Below are 26,151 nucleotides of genomic sequence, written 5' to 3' on the forward strand. Positions count from 1 at the left end.
TCTTCCCTAAAATATAGATCCCTCTCATAACGAAATTCATTAATTCAACCACTGATCAACCCCATCATTGGATTTCCTACTAAAGTCGTTTCATCACCCTCCTTGCCCTGGCCTCTCGGTTGATTCCTCATCCCTAGTCTTCCTCTGTCTTTCAAGGAGTTGAGTGTCCAAAATAGTATGCTTGTAGAACCCTCAAACCAGCCGAGAATAACTACTCTCACATGGAATAACAATGTTTTGTGTTGGTGTTTGTTGTACAAAAGTTCAGACATTACATCCTAGGTCAAAAGGTGAGATTCATCACACGGAATGACCCAATCAAGTTATTTATGGATAGACCTCCCCTTTCTGGTAGACTTGTCAAGTGGATGATTGATGAGACTGAAAAGAACCCTATTTTTGTCCCCTAATTTTCATCTTTTTACATTATTTTAGTAGTTAAATGAACTCATTACTCTTGTATTTCAATTAAGGGCAATAAAGAAGGCAATTGGAAGAAAGCAGGGCAAATCGGGTGATTTTTTATAGTTTCAGAAAGAGTCAGTAATCTGGGCCTAACTCTCAATTCTGGACTCCGAATTGGACAATTCAAGAAGCATTAGAAGGAAGATAGGAAGGCCCACAACTTTTATATTTTGGGTTTTGACAGATTCGGCCCACATTGAGTACGAAAATGAGCCCAAAATCGGAGCAAGTTCGTAGTTAGGCCCATTTCACAACTTAAGCCCAACTCGCAGAAGTACCTTGAAGCAGCCCAATTTGAATTCAAGAGTCAAGAGTCCAAATCTCGAATATAATCTCCAAAAAGAGAGTCTTATTAGATCTAAAGTCTTGAATGTAATCCTAGAGAGATAAGAAGATTGGGATTAGATCATTAGATAAGAGATAGGATAGGATTCGTTCAAAGAAGATCATGACTCCCTGAAGATAAAATGATCTCCTACAAGGAGTTGGAAAACAACCCTCTCCTTTGCCTATATAAAGAGGGGGGCGGCCAGCTCTCATCACTCATTCCAAGATCTAAGAGATCGTCAAGAAGACAAAGAAAGCTCAAGAAAGCAGTTTGACCATGGAGAAGCAAAGCATGGAGATTGTGCAGATCATGAGCAACTAAGCTTCTTTTTTTGGTTCAAGGGGGAGGTTCGATTGTGTCATTGCGAGGTTCTGTAGTTAATTTATTTTCTTGCTTTTTAGTTTAAGTATTCATTAATTCTTGAGCATATTTTTAGTAGATGTTAATGTTAATTAGTTTGACAAACTGAATTAATGTTGATTTTCCTACTGCTATCCATGATTTCAGTGATCCGTAATTGTCGCGAATAATGGTACAAGTAGCAATTAGGTTGAAATATTTTTGGGTCAACTGTTTGTGACAGCCTTTGACCAATGTTTTTACATGGTTCAACCTAAAAAGAATCGGTGGAACAAGATTCAGTAATTGCAGCTATCTCAATTATTGTTATTTTGGTTTAACTATTTTTCACAAATCTTAATGCTATCCCTATTTAACATGGAACACTATCGTACCCAGTTGAATGCTGATAAGTGTTGATCGAATGCTGGGTTTGGTAAACTGAATTAGGAAAACACAAGGTTTATTATGGCTATCCTAATAAATCTAAGGTTAAATACTTGAATTGCGAGAATGCTGAAGTGTACCTAGGATCGATGGCCAATTGATTCAACCCGAACCTTTGAACCAAAATTCGGTAAGACTGATTTTCTCTTGTTTGTTTAAGTTGCTATTTATTTTCTTTTCTTTTAATTTCAGTATTTAAATTATCTCACTCAATTACATTACCCATTCGGCTAAGAGATTATTGATTTGCTCCCTGTGGGATTCGACCTAGAACCACTTTTACTGCAAATATTTTATTGTGGGACTAGTATTAATTTTGAGGGCTTCAACAACCCGTCAATGATGCAACTAAGTGAGTACATGATTGAGTGCACTCAACACAGGACCATCAAGTGTCAAGTAGTGGCAGACCTCCTGGCCGCCTTTTCCCTCCAATGATGACTTCCCCATATTGGAAGAAATCTTTGGAGACCTACCCATCATTGCAATAGCTGAAGGAAAATAATGGGTTATGACTTTTGATGGAAGTAGTACCAGTACCTCAGCCGGTGCCAGGATCACCTTGACTTCGCTTGATGTCATACCTCTGCTTACTTGTTCAAACTGCAGTTCCCCTATTCCCACAACATAGCCGAATACAAAGCCTTGGTTTTGGGTTTGGTCAAGACAAAAGATTTTAGGGCTAAGAGGATCAGAGTGACTGGTGACTCTAAATTGGTAATTGGTAAAATCGACAAAAGCATGACGATCAAAAAAATGATGATCCTGCCATATAGGACCTTGATTTAGAGACTAATCTGCAACCTGGAAGTAGATTTTGAACACCAAAACATAGCCAAAAACAAGTTTGCCAATGCACTAGCTACCTAGGGATAAAAAATACAATCCAACAAAGACCCAATTGAAATTACCATCTAGACACTTAGTAAACTATCAACCATTATGTTGAAAGATTGAGTGGAAAGGGAAGATGAAATCACGGTAGACGATTGGAAGCACAACATCATTAAGAAACTAAGCAGCTCGACAGTAGGGACGCAGGATAACAAGATAGTTTTGAGGTTCCAACTGGAGAATGGGGTATTATACCATCGATTGGCAGATGAGGTCAGAACGAGGTGCTTAGGGACGAGAGAGGCGGAGACAATCTTGAATGAAACCCACAAGATTCATTGTGGAAACATCATCGACACCCTGTACAGAAAACTACAAAGGTTGGGATAATACTGGCATGCAATGAAGTTAGACGCTACCAGAGTACAACACAGTTGTGATAAGTGTATCCTGGAGGTCGATGGGAGAAAATGCCTCGTGGTAGGGGAGGCAAATTGGAGGAGCACGTATTTAAATTACTTAGAAGATAACACACTGCCAATAGACATGGCAAAGAAAAGGAAGCTTCTATCCAAAGCCAAGAGGTTCTACCTTCAGGAAGGAATGTTATACAGGAAGTCCCACATTGAAAAGCCCTTGCGATGCTTGGCCAGTGAAGAAATAGAGGAAGTGCTAGAATCAACCCATAGCTTAGAGCCTGCTCCACACCAAGGACAATTGGCTCTGTACAACCACATCTTGCACCTAAGTTTCTACTGGCCCACCATGATGGAAGACACTCAAAAACACATGCGCAGATGTCATAAATGCCAAATACATGCTGAAAGGATTCACAAATCTACTAACAACCTCAATCCCATCATCACGCCCTAGCCTTTCCTCACATGGGGAATAGATCTCATAAGCAAAATTCACCCCCCTTCCAGAGGATACCATTTCATCATAGTGACCACATGCTACTTTACCAAGTGGGCAGAGGTTGTACCTTTGCGAAGGATTTGTGCATAAAGCATAGCAAACTTCCTGAGGGAACATGAAGTTCATAGGTCTGGGGTCTCAATGAGGATTTTGACTGATGATGGCCTTTCCATTAAGAATCAAGAAGTCCATGACCTTTTAGGACAATACGGTGCAAGATCGGGGACATCCACGATGTATTACCCACAAAGAAATGGCCAAGTAGAAGCCACCAGTAAAATCTTACTGAGGATGTTGAGCAAGACGGTGGCTAATAACCAAAAAGATTGGTTAGAAAAGTTGTTGGAAAACCTCAGGGATTATCGCACCACAATTAGAAAAAGCACATAGACAACACCTTATTCACTGGTATATGGCCAATAAGCAGTGTTACTAGCAAAAATACAGACGGTCTCCGCTCGCATAGCCCTTGCGATGGGAAAAAAGTTCAAGCCAGAAGACATGGATCAACACCTCACAGAAAAACTAGAGGGTACCAATAAAGGAAGGGAAAAGGCATTACAAAGGCAAACCAAATATAAACAAGCCCTAGCCACAAACACTAACAAACTATTGAAACCTATGAAGTTCAGAGAAGGAGAAAAGGTGCTTAAGACAACACTCCATGTTAGACAGGGCAAGTCTGCTGGAAAATTTGCTCTAATGTGGGAAGGTTCATACCTGATTAAAGAAGCTCATTCATCTGACTACTATGCATTAAAAACTGTAGATACAGGGGAGCAAGATGAAACAGTGAACGGCTACTGGTTGAAGCCTTACTTTGAGTAACACTGTACAAGATATGATTTTACTGTGTCATGTATTTTCTTTAAAGATGGATGTATCAAAGATACTGTCCAAGTCTTTTCTTTGAAAATAGTGAGCATTCTTATGTGATTATATTGATCATACATTGCGTATAAATAAAATGCGATGAATTCTTAATACATATGTTAACAGTTCACATTTTGCGATAAAATTTCTTTTACAATTTCAGTGATAAAGCCTTGATGTATCCATATGTTTTGAAAATATAACAAATTTATAACTCTCTGTCGATGAATGTTTTGATCAATACAACCTACGTACTAACCCTTGGGTATGTCTCTCATATACACATATCTCCTGGAAACCCCAAGGTTGCACTCTTATTCCCTAGCAACCCTAGGATAGCCCTGGAAACCTTAGGCACGTTCATATTCCCTAGCAACCCTCGGAATTCCCTGTTACCCCAAGAAGGCCTTGGCAATCCCAGATGTGCTCATGATCTCTGGTAACCCTAGGATGGACCTGGCAACCCTAGGCACGCTCAGATTCCTTGACAACCCCGGGAAGGCCCTGGCAACCCCAGGCACGGTCACATTCCCTGGCTATAGTATCAAGTCGGACTCGAGCTCGGGCCAAGCTTTTTTGAGAAAGCCTAAGCCTGACCCAAAAATAGTCAGGCCTGGTGCTTTAAACCCGAACCCAAGCTTGCGAGCATAAAATTATGACCAAGCTTGACTTATAACGGTCCGAGCCAGGCCAACCAATCAGACTACCCGACCCATGAACAAGTCTATCTAGAACTTATGCACACCACCAAATTTTTGTTTTTCTTTTATAAAAGAAATGAAACAAAAGTTTGTCATTACATGCATGATAAGTAAAAGTATCCATGAAAGGCCCTAGATATGAGTTAGTTGCTTGTTATTCTTGGGTACATGTATAAAGATTAATATTTTTACATAGGGGTTAGCCATAAACACCACAAATTGATTACTTGTGCAAGACGTGCAAGAAAATGATAGTGCAGTAGATCTAGACTCTTCCATCTCCTTTAATCACTACAACAATTTTCTTTTCCAAAAAGCCTATATAAAACTATGCCATTAATTTCTTTAATTACTACTACATTAAATCTCGAGTGGTGCAGCGGATACACATCAAAATCCTATATAAAACTGAGCCATTAACCTCACTTTATCCAATATAATTTATACTGGTGACACATCGATCCATGGAGGGTGTGGTCGTCTCTACTTATAGATTACTAGCTAGATTACCGATTGCAAAAGCACTGTACTGAAAAAAATGGTGTTTAATGAATTTGCTACATCCATATCCGGGTACCAATTCTTGGTAGCCGTTATATCTGTGTTCTTCTTGAGATTGTACTTGTTCTTCAAGCAGAAAATGAAGATCCAAGTCATTCCAAAATGGCCTTTATTGGGCTCTCTCCCGATGGTTTTCGGAACATGCAAAGGCTCCCTGACTAGTTAACTGAAGTTTTTCTCTCTCTCTCTCGGCACCAAAACCTTCTCCCTGAAGGGCCACTTTTCAAAGCTCGACTACGTGATCACTTGCGATCCACAAAACTTCGAGTACATGCTCAAAGTAAATATTGCCAACTTTGAGTACATGGGCAACATAGAGGAAGGCTTCACATTCGGCTTTCAAACTGATTGAGTTTTGGAGCTGACAATATTGCCATTACAACATGGGGAATGGATCTTGGGTTTATTTTTCAAGAACTTCCCGCTACTGTAATTGTTCAGATGAATGGGTAAAATGAACAAAAAAATACCATAAAGGTAATTTTGCCATTTGAAATTATTTAGTGTGCATATAATGTCACATAACGATGTTAATTGACAGTCACCTAATGGTAGGGACCATTGACACAATTTGAAAGTTCATGGTACAAAGACACATTTTGAAGTTTAAATACTGACTCGACACACCCCCAAAGTTTATCAGGGTATTATTCAAGAATTTTCCCTAAAAAAGAAATTTGGGCTTAAAAAAATAAGCACTTATTTCAAACTTATTTCTCAAACACCAATAAGTGCTTAATGGTGTGGCCCTGGCCCAAATAAACACTTATTTTTAAGCATTCCCAAGCATGGCCTAAATTGTAAATGATTATCCCCAAGTAAAAGGAATTTTATGACATTTCTAATTGGGTTATTTTTATTTTTATTATTTTAATTAATTTTTATATGGAATGCAAATGGTTTGTTTTATTACTTTTAATAATTTTTTACTTTTTATTATTAATTTTAGTTATCATACTAATATTAGTTATTTTTAATTAGAATTCAAATGCAATTTATGTTTTATTTTATAGAATACTAATTTTTATTAATTTCTTAATTTTTAAAAGTTGCTAGATAAAAACTTGCTAAAATTTAATATTTTTATTAAGTTTATTATTTTTTTAATTCTAGTTATTAGGTTTCCAATTACAATTTTCTAATAATTAACCAATTAATTAAAATTTGAATATGAAACAAAAAAAATGGAATTTTAGATGAGAGTAAAATTCTTTCTTTCTCTCTCTCTCTCTCTCTCTCTCTCTCTATATATATATATATATATATCTATCTATCTATCTTTCTTTCTTTCTTTCTTTCTTTCTCTCTTTGGAATACAATAGGCTAATAATGGAAGAGGCCTATAGAAATTTCCTAAAATAGTTTAATGATGGAAGAGGTGGGACCTATGTCTTAGAATTTTCTTAGACACCCTCTCTCATTATTTTTAGTGATTTAACTCTTTGTGATATTTTTATTAACTAATTTTTAAATTGTTATTTTATTACAATTGGATATGGCCCATGCCAACATTGAAGTATTATGCCCAAGATAAGATTGGCCTTGAAATTTGTGGGCTTTGATGAAGGCTGAGACAAAAAATGTATTTTGAACAATTACTATTTTTTATTTACATTTCCCTCATTAAGCCTTATATTCAAGGAATTAACCCTAATAACATTCATTGAATTCCATTCTTCACTAAAATACTCTTATTTTTTAATTTGGTCCCTCTCTAATTGTGAGGCGATTAAAATTGAAGGAAAAGATTAATCCAAATATTGTTTTTGTTAAAAGAAATTGAAGCAAAAGGAGTATTGTGACATTTCTACTTGGGTTGTGCGGATTTGAGTTCACTCCCAATATTATTTTTTGGTAGATGAACTTTGTTATTTTTTTATTGATTATTAATACATTTAATTTTTATTAATAATTGACAACTTATTAAATTTTCCGATTTGAATTTATATTTATTAATTAATTAAACTTATACTTTATTAATGTTGTTTATTTTTAATCATTTTTAAATAATTAAAAGTAATTTAAATTTACCCAAATTATAATTAATTGGAATTGTTATAATATTATTAAGTGAATTTAATTAATGTAATATGTGCAAAAGTTTTGTTACTTAATTTTGAATTTTTATTAATGAATTTTTGAAGCACTAATTATAATAAAATGATTTAATGCTATTGTTGCGAAATTTGGAGCCGAGGGCAGTGTAATAATTTTTTAGGTTCGAAGGCTGGAAATTCCACCTGCCAAAAGTGAAAGGACGTTAGAGGCCCTGGGAGTGTTCCCAAGGGCGAAGACTCCTACAGTCAAATTAGTTGAGGGCTCAAAGTTAAGTCGAGGTCACAACAGGAGAGTAAGTGCTAACTTAAGTATGCTTGTGTGTACCTTCAAACGGTGGTGCCCATTTTATAGTCAGAGTCGTCGGGAGAGGAGTAATGAGCAATTAGTAACCGTCTTGTTGATTGCGGTCACCTAGAGGGGCTTTTGTCCCTTCCACGCAATTAGAAAATAAAGAAATGGTTGATATGTTCTAGATAATTATATATTTACAAAATACCATTTCAATTCATCCTCTTTCATCATTTTTTGATTTATTTTATCCATTCCATAACTGGGACAGAGGGTATATACATTACAACACGATTTTGAATCAGAAGAGAGATTTTAAGAAATGACAGATCTATTCAATCTATCAATAACCGAGCTAGATCCGGTGTATCATAAGGGATTTGCCTTTTTCTATTAATTCCAATGGATTGGATAAAAAAAAATTATTGAATGAGGTATTCAACTCCATTGATGAATTGAAAAAGAAATCTTTATTGGTTCAACCTCCTATTTTTATGAAAAGAATGAATCTTTTTATTGAAAGATCAAAAAAAAAAATTGGTTTGAATCTCTTGTAGGAATGATTAGGAAGATCCAAAACCAAAAAGAGTGGTATTTGCAAACAACAATATAATGGAGGCAGTCAATCAACATAGATTGATCAGAAATCTGATTGAATTCCAATATAGAACTTATGGATACATAATAAATGTATCAAATCAATTATTTTTAATGAATAGACCGATCACAACTTTGAATATGGAATTCAAAGAGATTAAATAGGAAATAATACTTTGAATCATGGAACTATAATGAAATATACCATCAACAAACACTTATTGTATTTGAAAAAGAGGCAAAAGAAATGGTTCAATCCACTTATTTCTTGAACCGAGATATCCATGAATCGAGATCCTAGTGCATATAGATACAAATGGTCCAATGGGAGAAATAATTTCCAAGAACGTTTGTAACATTTTGTTTCTAGTCAGAACAGCCATTGTCAAGTAGTATTCGATTGATTACGTATTAATCAATATTCGATTGATTGTTCTGAGGTTATCGACAAACGAGATTTGTCTAAGTTACTTCATTTCTTTTTGTCCAAATCACTTCTCTGTTTGTCTGAATTGCTTCTCTTTTTTGTCTAAGTCACTTCCTATTTTCTTTGTGAGTTTTAGAAATATCCCCATTCATAGGTTTGAGATCCATATCTATGAATTGAAAGGTTATGCAATCAATTGTTAGAATCAATAGGTGTTTAAATCATTCATTTAAATAAATTGAAACATTTCTTATTGGATGATAATGATACTTCCCAAAAATCGTAATTCTTGATCAATGGAGGAACAATATCACCCTTTTTGTTCAATAAGATACCAAAGTGGATGAATGGCACATTCCATACTAGAAATAATCATAGGAAATCTTTTGATAACACTGATTAGTATTTTTCAATGATATCCCATGATCGAAACAATTATTTGAATCCTATGAAACCATTTCATAGAATTTCATTGATATCTTCTTTTATAAAGTAAATTGACTTCGATTCTAGAATAATCCACATCACTTTGTTAGATAGTGTATGCCCTTAGCTCCAATTATTGTAAATGAATAAAAGTACATACTTGTTTCATCTTATCATTGGTGCGTTTCTGTGTAATTTCCAATTAATTTGAACACTTATGAGACTCGTGTTAGTTTAGAATGTTCTCAGTTGTTGGATAAACTTAGGGAGTTTATCCTACCAAGGCTGACATTGATGTGCAGCTAAAGAAGTTGTGGCGGCCTGTCTCACTTGCTTGGGTTAAACCCAGAGCATATGTAGTGTGTATTTATTTGAAGCACTAAACCCGGACCAATTTCTAGTTATGCCCTGGACCTTTGAGACCAAAGGGCAAATTGAAAAATTACACATCATCCCTAAACTTGATTATGATACTGCACTAAGTGTCGGATCAGGCTATTTTTGATATGCCAATCAGTGAGATCCTTTGAGTGTCAAAACTTGGGTATGTTGGAGTAGTTTGAGAATTCACTTTAGTGGGTGATCATAGTGATAGGATCAGCCCCTTTGTCGGACAAAGTGAATGATCGGGACTGCATTCTCTTTGATGGAAACCAAAACTGTCAGCAGTCGATTTCAATTGTGTTTGAGATTTATTTTGTAAAATATATTTATGCGATATGTATACATTATGTTTTAAGAAAAATGTTTACAAAATGTTTTAATTCACGATACCCATCCAAGCAGAGAGTACAACACTACACCTTACAGTTAGGGGAGAGGTCATTCCCTATCGGGGATCATTTAACTATAAATGTTCGGCTCGTATTGACTGAATTTAACCGTGCCTTTTTATAGAGGCTGGGCTAAACCTATGTGGGCTTATGTGAGGTCATTGTTGGAGTCCCACACCATACAAATTGAACCTAAATGGGCCAACAACTATCTTGGGACGTGAGCTACTTGCTTAATGGGCCTAAAGCCCATGATTAATGAGATTAATCAATTTGTCATGTGGCTTGGGTGAATATGGGTTTGGAGCACCCATACATATAAGAGAATAAGTCTTATCCACTAATAGAGTCCAAATCCAAAAAAAGATTTGGATTAGGAACCTCCTAATTCGAATAGGAGTGGTGCTCCTTAAGGCTTTGTCAGCACTCAATTTTTGCTCGGTCTGCCGCCTCAACCTCTAATTTCCCCAAACATTCGATCAAACTCATATAATCTCTCTGAAACACCTCATAACCCAAAAAACCCGAATTTTACCCCGAAAGCTCTCTGATCCACCATTAAACTTGCCTGATACCTATCCGATGGCCCCCGATTGACCCTCACTTACACCTCAACCATTAGATCAGACACAACCATCAAACCCAAGACATCCCAAAACACCTACCGATGAAATTGGAATCACCCATCCATCAAACAAAGATGTGAATGGTTGGAGGGAGATGGTAAAGATAAAGCGGATCAGAGATGAGCTCAAATCCGCTGCAACCAGTTGCAACGACGAAAATGGGATGGGAGAAGAAGAAGAAGAAGAAGAAGAATAAAGAAGACTGAGAGAGATTGAATGGGAGAGAAGACTAGAGATGGAGATCGAAGCAGCCGCTGCTCTGCTCTGCATTCTGGGTTCGAAGGAGAATACGAGCTATAGTGAATTCTCCGCCATTTTGTAGTTTCTGCGTTTGAATGAAGGGGATGAGCTACAGTGGGGCGCTGAAGCCAATGGAAAGTAACTGCCTCCCCGTCGATCGGTTGTCATTCCGTTTTGATACAAAGGAAGATGAAGAGCCTAGATTTGCATGACAACTTGTAGCAGCGATTACAAGAAGTGAACCGAGAGAAAACATAGCGAGAGGAAGGAGAAGAAGAAGGAGAAGAAAATAAGAGAGAGGGAGAGTGAACAATGCATTATATCAAATGAGGAAGAAAGGCGTGGTTAAATATTAGGGCATAAGGGCAATTTCTTTAATTTTGGAAACTCAGGGATATTTTTGTAATTTTCATAAAATGGATCAAACTGGTCCAAAGTCTCAAACCAAGGTTCTGGTTCAATAATGGGTGGTTTTGGTTAAAAAAATTGCAGTGTTGAGATGGGTCTAATGGTTGAGAAGGGATTTGATGCGTAAGGGCTAGTAAGATTGGCCGAAAAAAAAATCTTTTTGGATGAAGAGGCAAACAAGGTTAGTTTTTAATGAAATTTCATAGGGTAGAGTTTTTGGACATTCCGAATCGATTGGTAGGGTCAGATTGGATTGACTGGGCCCGGATTGGGCAGATTTGGAATTTGTCAATCTGGAGCATTGGAATGGTAGGGGTATTATGGGCAGGAATTTCTCAAGTGAACATTCGGGGATGTCTATGATCTGATGATGTGGTTTGATCTGTCTTCGAAGGCCCGAGGTCATAGGAATTTGGGTCAATGTGATGTTTTAAAGTGGAATCTTGGTTAGATAGAGGGACTGATGAGGGAATCTAGGGTTAAAACTTCAGAGGAAGGTGTTTTGGTGTATCCGGAGCCTAAAGGTGTGATCTGATTGGTTCGGGTGTGAGGTAATCTAGGCTCTGGGTGTTTAGATTAATGAGGAAGTGATGTGTGGATAGTTTACATATAAATTATGGTGTTTATGCAAGGTTTTGATGCTGAATTGTATGAATTCTTACCCCAGTTGATTTTAATTTCAGAAAATAATCAAGGGAGACAAGTTTAAGGGAAAGAGGGAGTAAAACCTTGCTAAAAGAGGCCAAAGTGGAGGCACTTCAGCCCAACTGAAAGAAAAGCCCAGCCGAGAGGTTAGAGGAGGGCTATTCGGCCCAGCAAGAGGGAGGCCCATTCAAGGCTCAAGAGCAGCCCAAGGAACCTAAGGGCGGCAAACCTTCTAGAAGAGAGAGGAGGGCTGAGGAAAAACTATATAAGGAGAAGAGAAGGAGGGAAAAGGGGTTAACACCTTGTGATTCAAAAACCTTGAGGGTTCAAACTCCTTGATTTTGAATTCTCTTGGGAGAAAAGAGAGAGAGACGCACAAGAGAGAAAAAAGAGGGAGACTCAAGAAGCTTCAAGAGAAGAAGAGTTGCTGATTTCGAATTTGGAGAAGAAGCCATTTGAGGAGATCAATCTAGGTTGTCTTTTTCCTTGATTTCTGCACAAGTGGATATCGAATTCAGCTAGGGTTTCATGTTTGTTTACTCCATTAATTCATCTTTCTTGCTGTAATTGAATGATGTTTCTTGTAATTTCAGATATGTAATTAGTTTTCTAGGGTTATTTGAATGGATTCGATGCAATCTTGATGTTTTCTTGATTATGATTTTAATTGTTAGAACAACTAACCGAATTGATCTTCATTCTTGTAATGTTTGAATGGCTTGAGAAAGAATTTAGGCAATCTTAATTCTGTTTGGCCGAACTATTCTTCTTTCTTGGAGTTTCTTGATTGCTTGAGAAAGAGTCTAGAAATTTGGATATGCTAATCAAGAACCGAATTGAGTACATGGTTAGATATAACATGTACAATTCGGTTAGTGTTCATTAAATCTGAAATGATGCCCTAAAATTCTTGTTGTTAAAGCATGCATGGGGATTAGATTCTTGATAGAGATATAAGAATCATCACACATGCATAGAATGAACATGCGCTTGAGTGAGGCTGTTCATTGCCATGGGGTTTCACCAAACCAAGGCTGAATCCCAATCCAATCGAATGACCTAGAAAACTAATTGTTGAACCAATTTCGTGCATACTTAGCTTGTCTTCTCAACTTGCATTCAAGGTGTTTTATCCAATGTGTTAGAGATAGTTTTGCTAGTTAGGAATCGGTTTTAGGTAAAATATACAATTTTGTTTATCAGATAATAGAAGACTAATGTATTACTAGTAGTTGTTGCATAAGTCCTCGTGAGAAATGATACTCTATTCATCACTCTATTACTTGAGCAACTAGTGCACTTGCTAGAGTAGCAAATACACATCAGGAAGGTCGAAATATAATCTTTGTTTGATGAGGGGGCAAATGAAGGTAGTTTTGGGTGAAATTTCATGGAGTAGGGTTTATGGGTAATCTACGATGATTGGCAAAATCTGATTAAGACAATTGGGTCCGGATTAGACATATTTGCAATCTGGTCAATCTAGAGCGTTGAAATAGAATCTTTATGCGATCGGAGGATAAATGGAGGTGTTTTGGGTTGAGATTTCATATATAGGGTTTTTTTTGGTATTCTAGGGGTGATTGGAAAAGTTTGATTGGTCTAGATGTGTACGGATCAGGTCGATATGGGTTATGGGTGTGAGAATGATCGAAATGGAATATTTTTTTGATGGACAAGTGAACGAAGGGATATGGAGTTCAAATTTCATGGGTAAGTGTTTTGGAATGTCCTGGGTCTGATGCTTGTGTATGATATAATGGGTGAGGTGTAAGGGTCGATCGGGGCCATCGGATAGGTATCGAGTGGGTTTAATTGTATATCTGGGGGATCTCTGGGTGAAATTTGGGTTTGTTGGGTTTTTGGGTGTTTCGGAGAGGTCGAAAGAGTTTGATTGGGTGTTTGGGGTGAATTGGGGGCTCAGGTGTCAGACCAAGCAAAAATTGGGTGCTGACAGCTGGAATCCAGTTCAACATGTAAATTGTAGTCTCTAATGCATGCCCCCAAAAGGATATGAATAACTCTGAATGGACGAGGAGTAATCGGACCATATCTATTAGAGTTTGATTTTTTTTCTTCGACACACCGTTTAATTGAGAAGTAGCAGGAAGTGACAACTGTGGTATAATTCCATTATTCTTTAAGTAGTCCCTAAATTCATCATAGAGATATTCACTTCTTCAATATGATCGAAGGGTTTTGATCAATCTCCCCAACTGTTTTTTGACTTTTGTTTAATCTTCATGAACTTTTCAAAAGATTCAGACTTATGTCTCATTAGGTACATATAACCATACCGAGAATAATCATCTATAGAAGTTATGAAATAACAATGTTGGTTTCGTGTACTAACATTCATGGGACCACATACATCTGTATGTATTAGGTCAAGTGTGTTTGTAGATCTTTCAAAATTATGTAAATGACCTTTTCGTCATCTTGCCTTAGAGGTACGACTCAAAAATTGGTAAATCTTCCATAGTGAAAAAATATAGAGGATCATCCTTTCCTTATCTTGTAAGACATTCTATATTTATATAGACAATTCGACAATGCTACATGGACGTGGTAATAACTGTATCACGTGTTCATTTCTTAGGGATGAGTTTACGTACAGTTTTAGTCACATTTGTTTTTAAATAAGGATGAAGAGCATAAAAACCATTCTCATGTTCTTCCTGAGTAATTAATTTGTTATTCAAATTAATTCTAATCTTATTACTAAATAAAATAGAACGACCATCCTTACATAGTTTAGAAATTGAAATTAAATTCCTTTTAAATAATGGTACATAAAGACAATCTTTAAATGTAACAACTCCTTTTCTAAAAATAAAATATGTTGTTCATATAGTAGTAATTACCACAGTTGCAGTTTAACTCAAGTAATCACAACCTCCTCATCATTCATCATTCTACTTTCCTTTCCTACAATATGTTACATGCATGAGTGGAAGCCCAGAGTTAATACACCAAGATGCAGAAGTGACCAACATATTGGTCTCTATGATAAGAGATTTGGAATTACATTCTTTGTTCTTACCCTTCCTTTTATTCTTGCCATATTTGCCATGTTCAACAAGGACGACTACTAGCTTGTCTTCATGATCAGTCATTTGGCTCTTTGCAACATATTGTTCAGCACCTGCAAGCTAATTTTTAATTTGTTCATGTTGTAATTCTTTACAAATTGATTGAAGGATGAGGGCAGAGAGTTTAGGATGACATTAGTCTTGGTGTCATTGTCGAGTTGAGAGATAAGAGCCCCCGATTCATTTATGTAACCTATCGTCCACATAAAATGGTCATGAACTTGTTGAATTTTGGTCGGTTATCCTCATAGTCATCAATAGTTTTAGGACCATAAGTCTTATAGGACGATTATGCTCCTCAAACATGGTCTTCAAACTATCTACGATATCTTTGCAAATATCAATTTTGTCAAATTGTTTTTATATAGAATTGTCCAAGGAGGATATGACATAACGTCGGGTAAGAGAATTTTTCAGTTCCCAATCCTGATATTCTCTCATTCTTGCTTGAAAATCCCTATCACCTAGATGTTTTGGTTCTATGTTTTTGGCAAACTTGTCTAATTTAGCGAACTACATAGTTGGGTCCATTCAGTTTGTTGTCGTGTAACAATTTACTGAACTGTTTGTGTGCCATTTCTGATAAAAGGCATGAATAATTAGTTTACGACCATAATATTGTTTTATTTTATTTGTCATAGAATGGACTTTTGTCTATGCTACATAGGTGCATAGGGCCAACTGTTTTAACTGCGTAACCCCACCACTTTCTATGAAGGATCACATATCCACCCATCTAATGAATTTCCCTTTGGCCGCCATCAGACAATGTTTATTGCCATTTTAGGTTAACTTTTATGTCTGGTAAGTGCAGACCCATCATATCATGAGCCCCAAGGTACTTCGGAAGAGTCTTACATTTTTAGAATATGCCCCTCCCACTAATCTATGACACTCCTATCATCTCATGAAACAATCCCACTCATTGTTTTTGTGAAATGGATAACCCAATTTTTGGTGCATCTCCACCTACCAATATAATTTGGCATCTTTTCATGTGAATGAAGGAAAGCCTTTATAAAAATCATCATATGATGCTCCCTATCTCATTGCACTTATATTAATCACATGGGAACGTGTATATCAGTCACTAGGTCAAATTTTGGACATACCAAAGTGGCTCTTTCTGACTTTCATAAAATCATATTCAAATGGGCCTTTAATGGGCTAGGTTCCCACAAGGTTCCTCTTGGGGAGGAAGTTATTTAGGGGGCCCATTGAAAAAAGGAGACCATGCAATGATTTATGGGCATTATGGCAATGATGTGCATTCATCCATGATGTTCGCAAAGACCCAATTAATTTAATACATGAGCCAAAAACTTATGGTCTATGAAAAAATCACATCCATTCAGCACATCCCATACACAAATATAATTGATCCAAATCACTTTAAAGCTTGCAAAACCCTTATCCATTTAGAATAACACACGATCAATCCATCAAAGGACCAACTTATCTAACAATTTTAATTTGGTATATGGGCTAAACTGCAAAAAGTGGTTCGGCTCATATGGCTGTCCATGCTTAAATGGGCTAGTATTGCTTTAATCTAACATAAAAGGGATTTTCAAGTATGAGCAATGGGCCATCAAACCCCTGGCCTAAAACTAATTTTCAGTCACTTAAACCATGACGCAAGGGGCTGTGATCAGACCCCAAAGAACCATAGGTTCATCTCAACAAGATTGGACCAAAACCAAGTCAAATAGGCCCAGTGTTTGGTGTCTAAAACATGCATTAATTCACATAGGTAATGGTATGAAATTGTCGGTTATGATACACAATCATATTAGAAAATAAATAGAAATAAAGGGCTAGAGTTGATAGTGTGATGGTCTGAATCCAATTTGGACAAAAACTACATCCCTACGAAATTGCAATATGCGAATCGATCTCCATCTACAAGCCATGTCTTCTCCGTAAGCTTCAATGATTTTTCTTATGTAAAAAAAATAGAAAAACCCTAATTTCTAGTTTACATTAGAAAAACCTAATATATTCTTTATAGAAAAGAAAAAAAATTAATTACAGACCTCATAGTCAAAATAATGATTTTGGTGTACACAAAACTTGTTGCCAACAAGATTTCGATCTCCATCACAGTTTCAGCCTCTGATTTAAAGAATACGTAATAGAACAATTCTATAATATATATCAGAACATATTCATCAAAATTTCATCCCATTCTTCCACTTTGAGAACTGATTTCACATAACTCAGACCATCGAAGCATAGAAGGTGTCGAGTCAATACTACACGGATGCCTGGGATGAGTACATAACTCATCGCAGGTGTGCGATGAGTTCATAGCCCATCACACATTTGCGATGAATTCATGCCCGAAATGAGTTGTGATGAACTTTGGCTAACGAAAATTTGCAATGAGTTTTACACCCATGCAAACTTGCGATAAGTTTTAGACATGCGCGGACTCGTGATGAGTTTTAGATGTACACAAATCTGCGATGAGCTCTAAGACGTCATAGACCCATGACAAATGCGAGATTACTATACAACCAAGAATAAATATTATATACACGTGTCTTTAAACCACACACGTGATGAGACGTTCTATAGGCCGAATATGAGTGCGCTAGCTAAGTGATGATGTCACCCATGCCACGTCGGTCAAACGGGTCACAAAATGAAGTAGCACATGTGGATTATGAGAATCCTCAAACGAAAGGAAAGTTCACCTTGGAGATATCTCGTAAGAAACATGGTGAAACCCTAGCAATATTCCCTAACTACTAACACTGAATTCAATATTCCCTTTCGTAGTGGGAATCAAATGCTTTTGACTCCTTCCTTTTGGAATCTCGGGATCTCTCCCTACTAGGGACCCATCCAATAATGAAATCATCATCTTATCATTAACATTTTCCCTAGCATTGAGCCTACCTCCTACACTTGGTCTTCCTTTATCCTTTAAAGAGACCCTCATATGTAGCCACACCCACCTCACTTACATTAGAATTTCTGGTTGTTCCTTGATCACGAAGGATGGCCACACGTAGGATCAACCTCTCCCCTATTCCCGAATAGCACGACAACACCAAACAAAACGTCAACCCAGAGGTTTGGGATCTGTTCGTGGAATCGACAGAGAAGGTCGATATTGAAATACTATTGAAACAAGGCCTATGAATTCAAGTCTTGTTTCGACCATCTAGAGAAAATGCAGGTTGAGACGAGGGCCATTCAGCCAGGGCTAAACAGTCCCCTTTTACCCCAGTCGCTCCTCCTACATCTATCCCCACCAACAATCATTCTACCAATCTAAACCCTACCATGGCTGAGCGACCTACCAAGGTCAACCATGTACCCATACAAAACAATCCACACATCATCAGGCTATCCCAAGTTACTCCTTAGGCAGACCCTGTAAAAAAAGCACCGCTCAGCTACAATGAATTAAGAGAGTATGTTTAGGGACTGATGGTGGAGAGTCAAAACCGAGCCCAGACCTCGCTTGTCCTACAAAGGCCCTATTCCAACCAGATCCTCTACAAACCTTATCCTGTTGGCTATTTTCCTTCCCAGCAGTGGTCGTAGTATGATGGAAAGAAAGAAAGCCCACAAGAGCACATGAACAAGTTCGGATATGTCTTGGGGTCTTTCTCTCTCAATGAAGACTTGAAAGTCCGAGAGTTCTCTAAGTCCTTAACAGGGCAGACGTACACCTAGTTTGTCTACCTTATCACAGGTAGCATTGACTCGCGGGCAGAGATGGTCAAAAGGTTTCTATCAAAATGGTTCACCCCAGAGTGGAGGTTGACGATGGCCAACCTACGTAGCACTGAGCGGCGTGCGGTTGATAGAAAGCCTCACAACACTGCAGGGCCCAGCAGGGGCCCTATTATTGCAACAATCCCCAAGGCAGAAGGAACAACCTATCGATCCCACCTCCTTTCACATGCACTAAGGAGGAATAAATAATGATAATGAATAAAGCCACCGCCACCAGGAGTCGACTCAGAAAAGAAAAGGTGCAAAGGAAGGTGGTGCAACTTCCATCAGTCATCGTACTAGGATCTTATGGACTATTTTTCGTTGAGATGATTGTAGGAGGGGTAAGGTTTGATTGGGGAGCAGTCACTTTAAAAGACAGAGAGAGGCCTATGAGTAAGGAAATGGGGTCTCTATGTTAAAGATGCAAGGTTGGATGAATTCCAGTACAAGGTGGATCTTTATTTATGAAGGAGATACCAAGATCCTAAAAGGTAGGAGATAAAGGCATTTGTGACGTTACGGGAAATGGAATATCTAATTCACTATCAATTATAAAGTGCACTACTAGGGTTTCGCCATGTGTCTCATGAAGATTCTCTCAAGGATCGGCTTTCCTTTTCCCCAAGATCCCTCATTGCTCATGTGTGCTACTTCCTTTCATCCACTTTATTTAACTGATGTGAAATTTGATGACATCACTACTTTGTAGGTGGTGTCACGCTAACCCTATGTGGAGTCTCGCAGCATCTTTTGATATGCATACCATGAGGTTACAGTTCCATGTGTGCCTCATCACGGTCTAGACCCGGGTTACTATCAGTTTGGTTTACGAGTTGGTTTATGTCGTCGGTTTATCATTAACCTTGGTTGATGTTGGTTTATCACACGCTAGAGTAGGCTTGAGGTCCTTTGACGAGTTCGATTGAGGTTTTCCTTGGTTTGGGTAATGAGTAGGCTTGGTGGGATGTGGGTTTATCATGGTTTTCTATAGTATGCATTGTCAGTTCATCGTAGGGTTGGTGGTGTGTTGCGGGTTCATTGCAAGGTTGATAGTGTGTTGCAGGTTCATCGCAACATGGGAATTGACTGTGGGTTATTCGCACACAACTTTGTGGTACTGATCTTATTGTTTGATGTTATCTAAGGGTTTGAGCGAGCACTATGTACCAACATTCGCCCCTTGCTTATTGATAAGTGGAAGCTTATCGGGAAGCACTTTATTCTTTTGTATCGTGAGTTGTGCAACGTTGGGTCTGGTAATTTTCCCGTTATGTAGCTTTGACTTTGTAATGGTGGTTTCTTGCATTCTATAGTATAGCCCCTGTCTTTTGGCAGTTTGCCTCCAGTTGATGGTCAATGATATGCTATATTTGGTGAAATAGTCTATAGCTACTATGATGAAGCAATACCCTCTAGAAGGTGGGTGTATATTGCCTATTAGGTCTACCCCCCAAGTATGGAATGGCCAGGGCATGATGTATGGGTGGAGACCATTGGCAGGTCTATGTATCTTTTCACCATGTATTTGGCATTTGTGACATCTGCATACATGTCATTGGGTATTTTCCATCATGGTTTGCCAATAAAACCCCAAGTGTAGGATGTGATTGTGTAATGCCAGTTGACCTTGATGGGCTGCAAGTTCAGAACTATGGGCTGCCTCTAGCACCTCGTTGATCACTTCACTGGCCAAGAATCGCAAGGGTTTACTTGTGTGCGATTTCTTGTATAGCATTCCATCTCGGAGGTAGAATCGCTTGACTTTAGATAGCAGTTTCCTCCTCAGTGTAATGTCAATGGGCAACATGTGTTCCTTTTGGTGTTCTCTATATATACTTCTCCAGTCCTCTTCGCAGATTGCGAGACATTCCCTATCGTTTGCCAGTGGGGTGCACTTATCGCATTCTCTTGGCACCTTGGTGGAATCCCACTTCATTACAGGCCAGTACTACCCTAATCTATACAATTTTCGGAATAGGGTACATGTGACATCTCCACAATTTGTCTTGTGTACCTCATTCAGCACCGCATGTGCCTCATTCAGCACCACAATTTGTCTTGTGTACTCTCTATGGGATAGTATCCCATTCATGAGCTGAAACTTTGGAATCAACTTGATGTCCTATGGTCCTATGGTCTAACTTCTCAACTTCTAGACTATTTTGTATCTCTAATCGTCCACTATTCTTTCTTGCTCCTCTTCTACCCGATCCTTTAGGGTGAAGATGGATTGTTTATCGATTGATTGGATGGTGATTTCTATCGTCTCTGTGTTAGCTAGAGTCTTAGATCCTAAGATAGCTAGTGCATCAATGAACCTGTTTTTAGCTCTATTTGGATGTTTGAAGTCTACGTCCAGGTCACGGATTAGCTTCTGGATCAAGGTCCTGTACAGTAGGATGGTTATCTCCATCACTACTGTAGCGACTAGATGAATATATACTTGGTTTTGAAAAAAATTAATAATTGATCATACATTAGGTGGGAATTTTTGAACATAAAATTTTTTCTATCGATACATGTTGTGATAAAGTTATGCTAATCATCATATATTGTAAAATCATACCTCGGGGATCGCCTTTTTAACTATTGGTGGTTTGTCGCCTTTGTGATCCTCGACGATGGTGAAGTAGTCATTCCCGTCGCTTCCTGATACTCGTATGCATCTACTTCTCTTCTTATGTTCTGAGGCCCCCACGGGCTTGTTCTCTGGTGGATGGGGCAACTTGGTTCCTTCGGCCTTGGCTATCTTTGTCTTGCCATCATCTACAGCTCTGTGAAGTAAATGGCGTCCTGTAGATGCATCTCGAATTTGTTGAAAGGTGCTCTGGTTGCCAGAATTCTTATCCATCGCCCTCGGTATTTGTCTTTAATGCACTGATGGTATGTTGAGGGGATGAGGGCCAAGTCGTGTATTAACGATTCTCCCAAGAGGGCATGATAGGAAGTCTTTCCTGCGATTACTAGGAATTCTTGTAAGATGCTAAACGAGCCTATTGCTACATGTAGTTTGATGGATCCCTCAATGATGGATGGATTTCCCCTGAAATCTGTCACCTCCAATGGCAATCCCTTGATATCCTCCTTTTGGACATTCATCATCTCCAGCGTGTGGATAGAAATGAGATTGATGGAGCTTCACAGGTCGACCATTGATCTTTTCATGTCGAAGCCCCTTATTTTTGCCATTATGTATAGGGGCCTATTGTGATCGGCGTTAGTGGCTAACATGTCATTTGTCGTGAATTCCACACTACTGCGATCACGGCTAGAGGGCTGCATTGGATATCGAAATACTTCCGCTAGTACTCTGATGGCCAGCTTCGGCATTATTGTGCTAGCCCCGTGCTCGGTAAAAAATTGTTGTAGTTCTTCACTATGTTCTAATTTCTTTATTGGGGCATCAGATTGGTACTAACCAGTTTCTTCGACCACGTTGACGCTTCCTCCCTGGGCATAGGCTGGAAGGGGATCGGTTTCCACATGAGCTAGATCCTTTTTCACAAATTGCTCCACCTTCACCTTCTGCATGAACAACCTTCTCAGTGTAAAATAGTCCATTACATCATGGTGTGGAGTTTGGTGGTAGCTACACCATCTCCTACCATGCTTATCTTTCTCTGGGTCTACTCCTAGTGGTGGTGGTGGCAAGTTGATGACTATGACCCCAACTAACTTGTTCATTATCATAATCACCTCTTCCCAAGCATAGGGAAAGGGGAGAGGTACGATCCTCTTTCCTTGGGCCTTATCGCACAGATACGACCCTTGTCTAGTTCCTCTATTCTTCCTAGGCCTCCTATCAACTGTTTATGCCTCATTTCTATCATATGGGTAGGTGTCTTTGACGGTTCGTGTCGTCCTCTCTGTGCACCTCCACAATTGGCTGAAGGTTTCAACTTCGACATTCTCAATACTGATCTTGAAGGTAGGGTGCATGCCTTGTACACACTACTCAATGAAGCTTTTCTCAGTAGCGTGTCCGTCGAAGATGGAATGCATGAGCATCTAAAATCTCATAACATTGGCTAGGAGATCTTCCCCTAGCCCTTGATTTATGTTCCGCATGTCAGCCATTGTCAGCTTTCTCTCTAGGATGAGACTTATGAACCATGTATATGCTAGGCCGATTTAAGATTTTGAGAACTTGCTTACCTTGAGGTCCCCATCAAGAGCGAAGGAACCGAGGATGTCCTCGAACTTGATGATGTGCTCCTGCGGGCTAGCTCTTTGTCCGTCGTATTGTGGCCATTGTTGAGTAGGAGTCTGCCCAACATGGTAGGGCTTATATAGTATACAATTAGAATATGGCTTTTGTAAGATGGCCGGATCCTGGGCCCGGTTATGACTTTCAACTACTAGCCCCTGGATGTATTCCCTCAGCTTGACTCGGTTGATAAGGGTCTCTACTATCGGGTCAGTCCAGGGGAAGGCATGAAACTGGTGGGCAAGTTGGTGGTCGGTCTAGGTTGGGGTTCAGTTTGTCCTATCAGGCTACTCTAGGGCAGCTGGTGTAGGGTTAGAGGCATGCCGGGTGGGGTTAGGATTGGAATTCAGAACACTGTAGATCGAGTTGGGTCAGTCTAGAGGGCACTCCTTGTTTCCCCTAGCTCTGCTCGAGTTTCCTGAATCGGTCTTCGAAGATTGCCTCGAACTCGTAGACCTCCTTTGATAGTATCTTGATATCTGCTTGGATGGGTGTTTCCATCTCAGGCTGGTTTTCAACTCCAAGGTTGGTGTTCTCTTGAGTGTTACTCTACTCCTTAGGGATGGCGGTGAGGTCGATTCGTCTCGAGGCCATTTCTCTATTATCAAAGACGGAACCAAAGATTCTACTATAGGAGGGGTAAGGCTTGATTGGGGAGTGGTCACCTTGAAAGACAGAGAGAGGCCTGTGAGTAGGGAAATGGGGTCTCTGGGTTAACTACGAAAGAACGTGAGAATTGGGGAGTATTTGGGAGTGTTGGGAAACAAATGCTCAAGGTTGGATGAATTTCAGTGCGAGGAGGTTCTCTATTTATGGAGGAGATCCTTAGTTCCTAAAAGGTAGGAAATAAGGGGATTTGTGACGTATCAGGAAAGGGAATGTTTGATTCACTGTCAATTATAAAGTGCGCTACTAGGGTTTCATCACATGTCTCATGAGTATTCTCTCGAGGATCAGTTTTCCTTTTCCCCAAGATCCCTCATTTCTCATTTATGCTACTTCCTTTCGTGCACTTTATTTAACCGAGTGTGCCTCGTCACGGTTACGGCCAAGGTTTCTATCAGTCTGGTTCGCGAGTGGGTTTATGCCATCGGTTTTTCGTAAACCAGGGTGGACGTGGGTTTTTTGCACTCTCGAGTAGGCTTGAGGTCCTTGGACGGGTTCGATCGAGGTTTTCCTTGGTTCGGGTATCGAGTAGGCCCGGTGGACGCGGTATGCATTGTGAGTTCATAGCAGAGTTGATGGTGTGTTGCGGGTTCATTTCAGGGTTGATAATGTGTTACGGATTCATCGCATCATGGGAATTGACTGTGGGTCGTTCATATGCATCTTTGTAGTATTAATCTTGATGTTTAATGTTCTCTGAGGATTTGAGCGAGTACTATGTACCTACAATGATTATTTTTACAAAAGTAAAATTCGATGATTTTGTCAAAAGAACCCTGGCATAGGTAGAAATGAACCCCCTCCCCGCACACACATAATGGGGGGAGCACCAATGTAGTTGAAGCACTAGGCCAAGACCATCCGGACATGCTGATACAAAGGTTTGAGTAGAGCTTGGCGCTCAAGTAGTTCTTTAGTGAGCGAGGAGCTAGTGCCTTGACGAGACAGCTTGCCATCATGGCACTGGCGGAAACATTCAAAAGGCCCTTGGATCCCCATCGATCTGATAGGATGAGTGTTGAATTTACATAGGATGATATGCTGGCCGCTGACCCCCGCCACAACCGGCCCTTGTATGTCATAGCAAAGGTGGGGGGCATTGAGATGAGGAGATCCATGGTCAACTATGGGAGTTCCATGAACCTGAGATCAGTCCATACCCTAAAACTAATGAATATCCAAAGAGATATGGTAAAGGGGCTACCCATGGAGGTAACTGACTTCAATGGAAATGCATCCATAACAGAGGGGTCTATTGAGTTGTTGGTCACAATAGTGCCATTCTCGATCACACAAGAGCTTCAGGTGATCTTGGGAAAGACCGCATACTACACCTTATTGGGACAACCTTTGATACATTGTTTGGGCCTTGGTCTCGTCGACATATCACCAATTCATCAAAGCTAAGCACAGGGTATGCGTGATAAGGATCCTGATGACTCATGTTCCTTTCGATAGATCAGAAGTGCACATACAGGATGCGATCTACTACACCGAGCTAACTAATGAAGGTGAGACAAGGATAGCCCAAGTGGAGATCGTGCTGTTACTAAACCTCACGAGTGGGCTCCTACCCATGCTAGAAAAGAAGAAAATGACATGTGTATAGGTGGTCGGCGATGGCGGGAAGAGCTACTACACCATCATCAAGGAGTACGAAGACGATGAGATGCCCAAAACTAAGAAAGCCTACCCAAAGGTAGGATTTTATATTTAACGTTTTATTGCAAATCATGATATAGTTCCTATAAATTGTAATGTCTTTCCTCAAAATCAATATAACTGATATTTGTTACCATCAAATGACTTCGCCATCAAGACAACTACTATATACACATCGCTCGAATTGTGCATGCTATGCTCATATGTCTCTGTGATTATTCTTTTGCCCCCTGAATGGAATGACTATTGCATTTTTCAATAAAAATATATCCATGCATAATGTTTCAACCAGAACAATTTCACCGGGCAATCTTCACTAAAGGACATCGCAATGATTTCATCGCAGAATGACATTCTACAGCACAAACAAATATCGCCAACATCAAAGGTACAACATTTAAAGATATCAACACATAATTAGTAGCAGAATTAAATATACTAAAATCTGGTTGCAATAACAGGGATAGAAAGAGGTGTAGTCCAAACACCTCCTAAACACATGCGAGATTCCATCGATGCGATGGAAGAAATAAACATGGCCATGGAAGGAATAGAGAAGAGGCCATTATATCAACCAAATTAAGGCCTGAAGGAAGGCATAAACTACTCAACCTATTAAAAGGTAAAAGAAACATTTCCTCATCGCAAACATCGGGATTCTAATAGGAATAAAAAACTATCTACATTTTTTATGAGGGCAGATTTGGCCCTCCAGATTCATTGTGACACCTGGCACCTCATGCCAACTAAGTGTAGCCTCTTGACAACTAGACAGCTCGAGCTCACCACAGGCAGCTCGCCACCTTGCAACACTTATAGGCAACTCGCCACCTTG

Source organism: Nelumbo lutea, chromosome 5, assembly GCF_056320005.1.
Source record: "Nelumbo lutea isolate HS-2025 chromosome 5, American lotus-T2T, whole genome shotgun sequence".
Lineage (NCBI taxonomy): Eukaryota > Viridiplantae > Streptophyta > Magnoliopsida > Proteales > Nelumbonaceae > Nelumbo > Nelumbo lutea.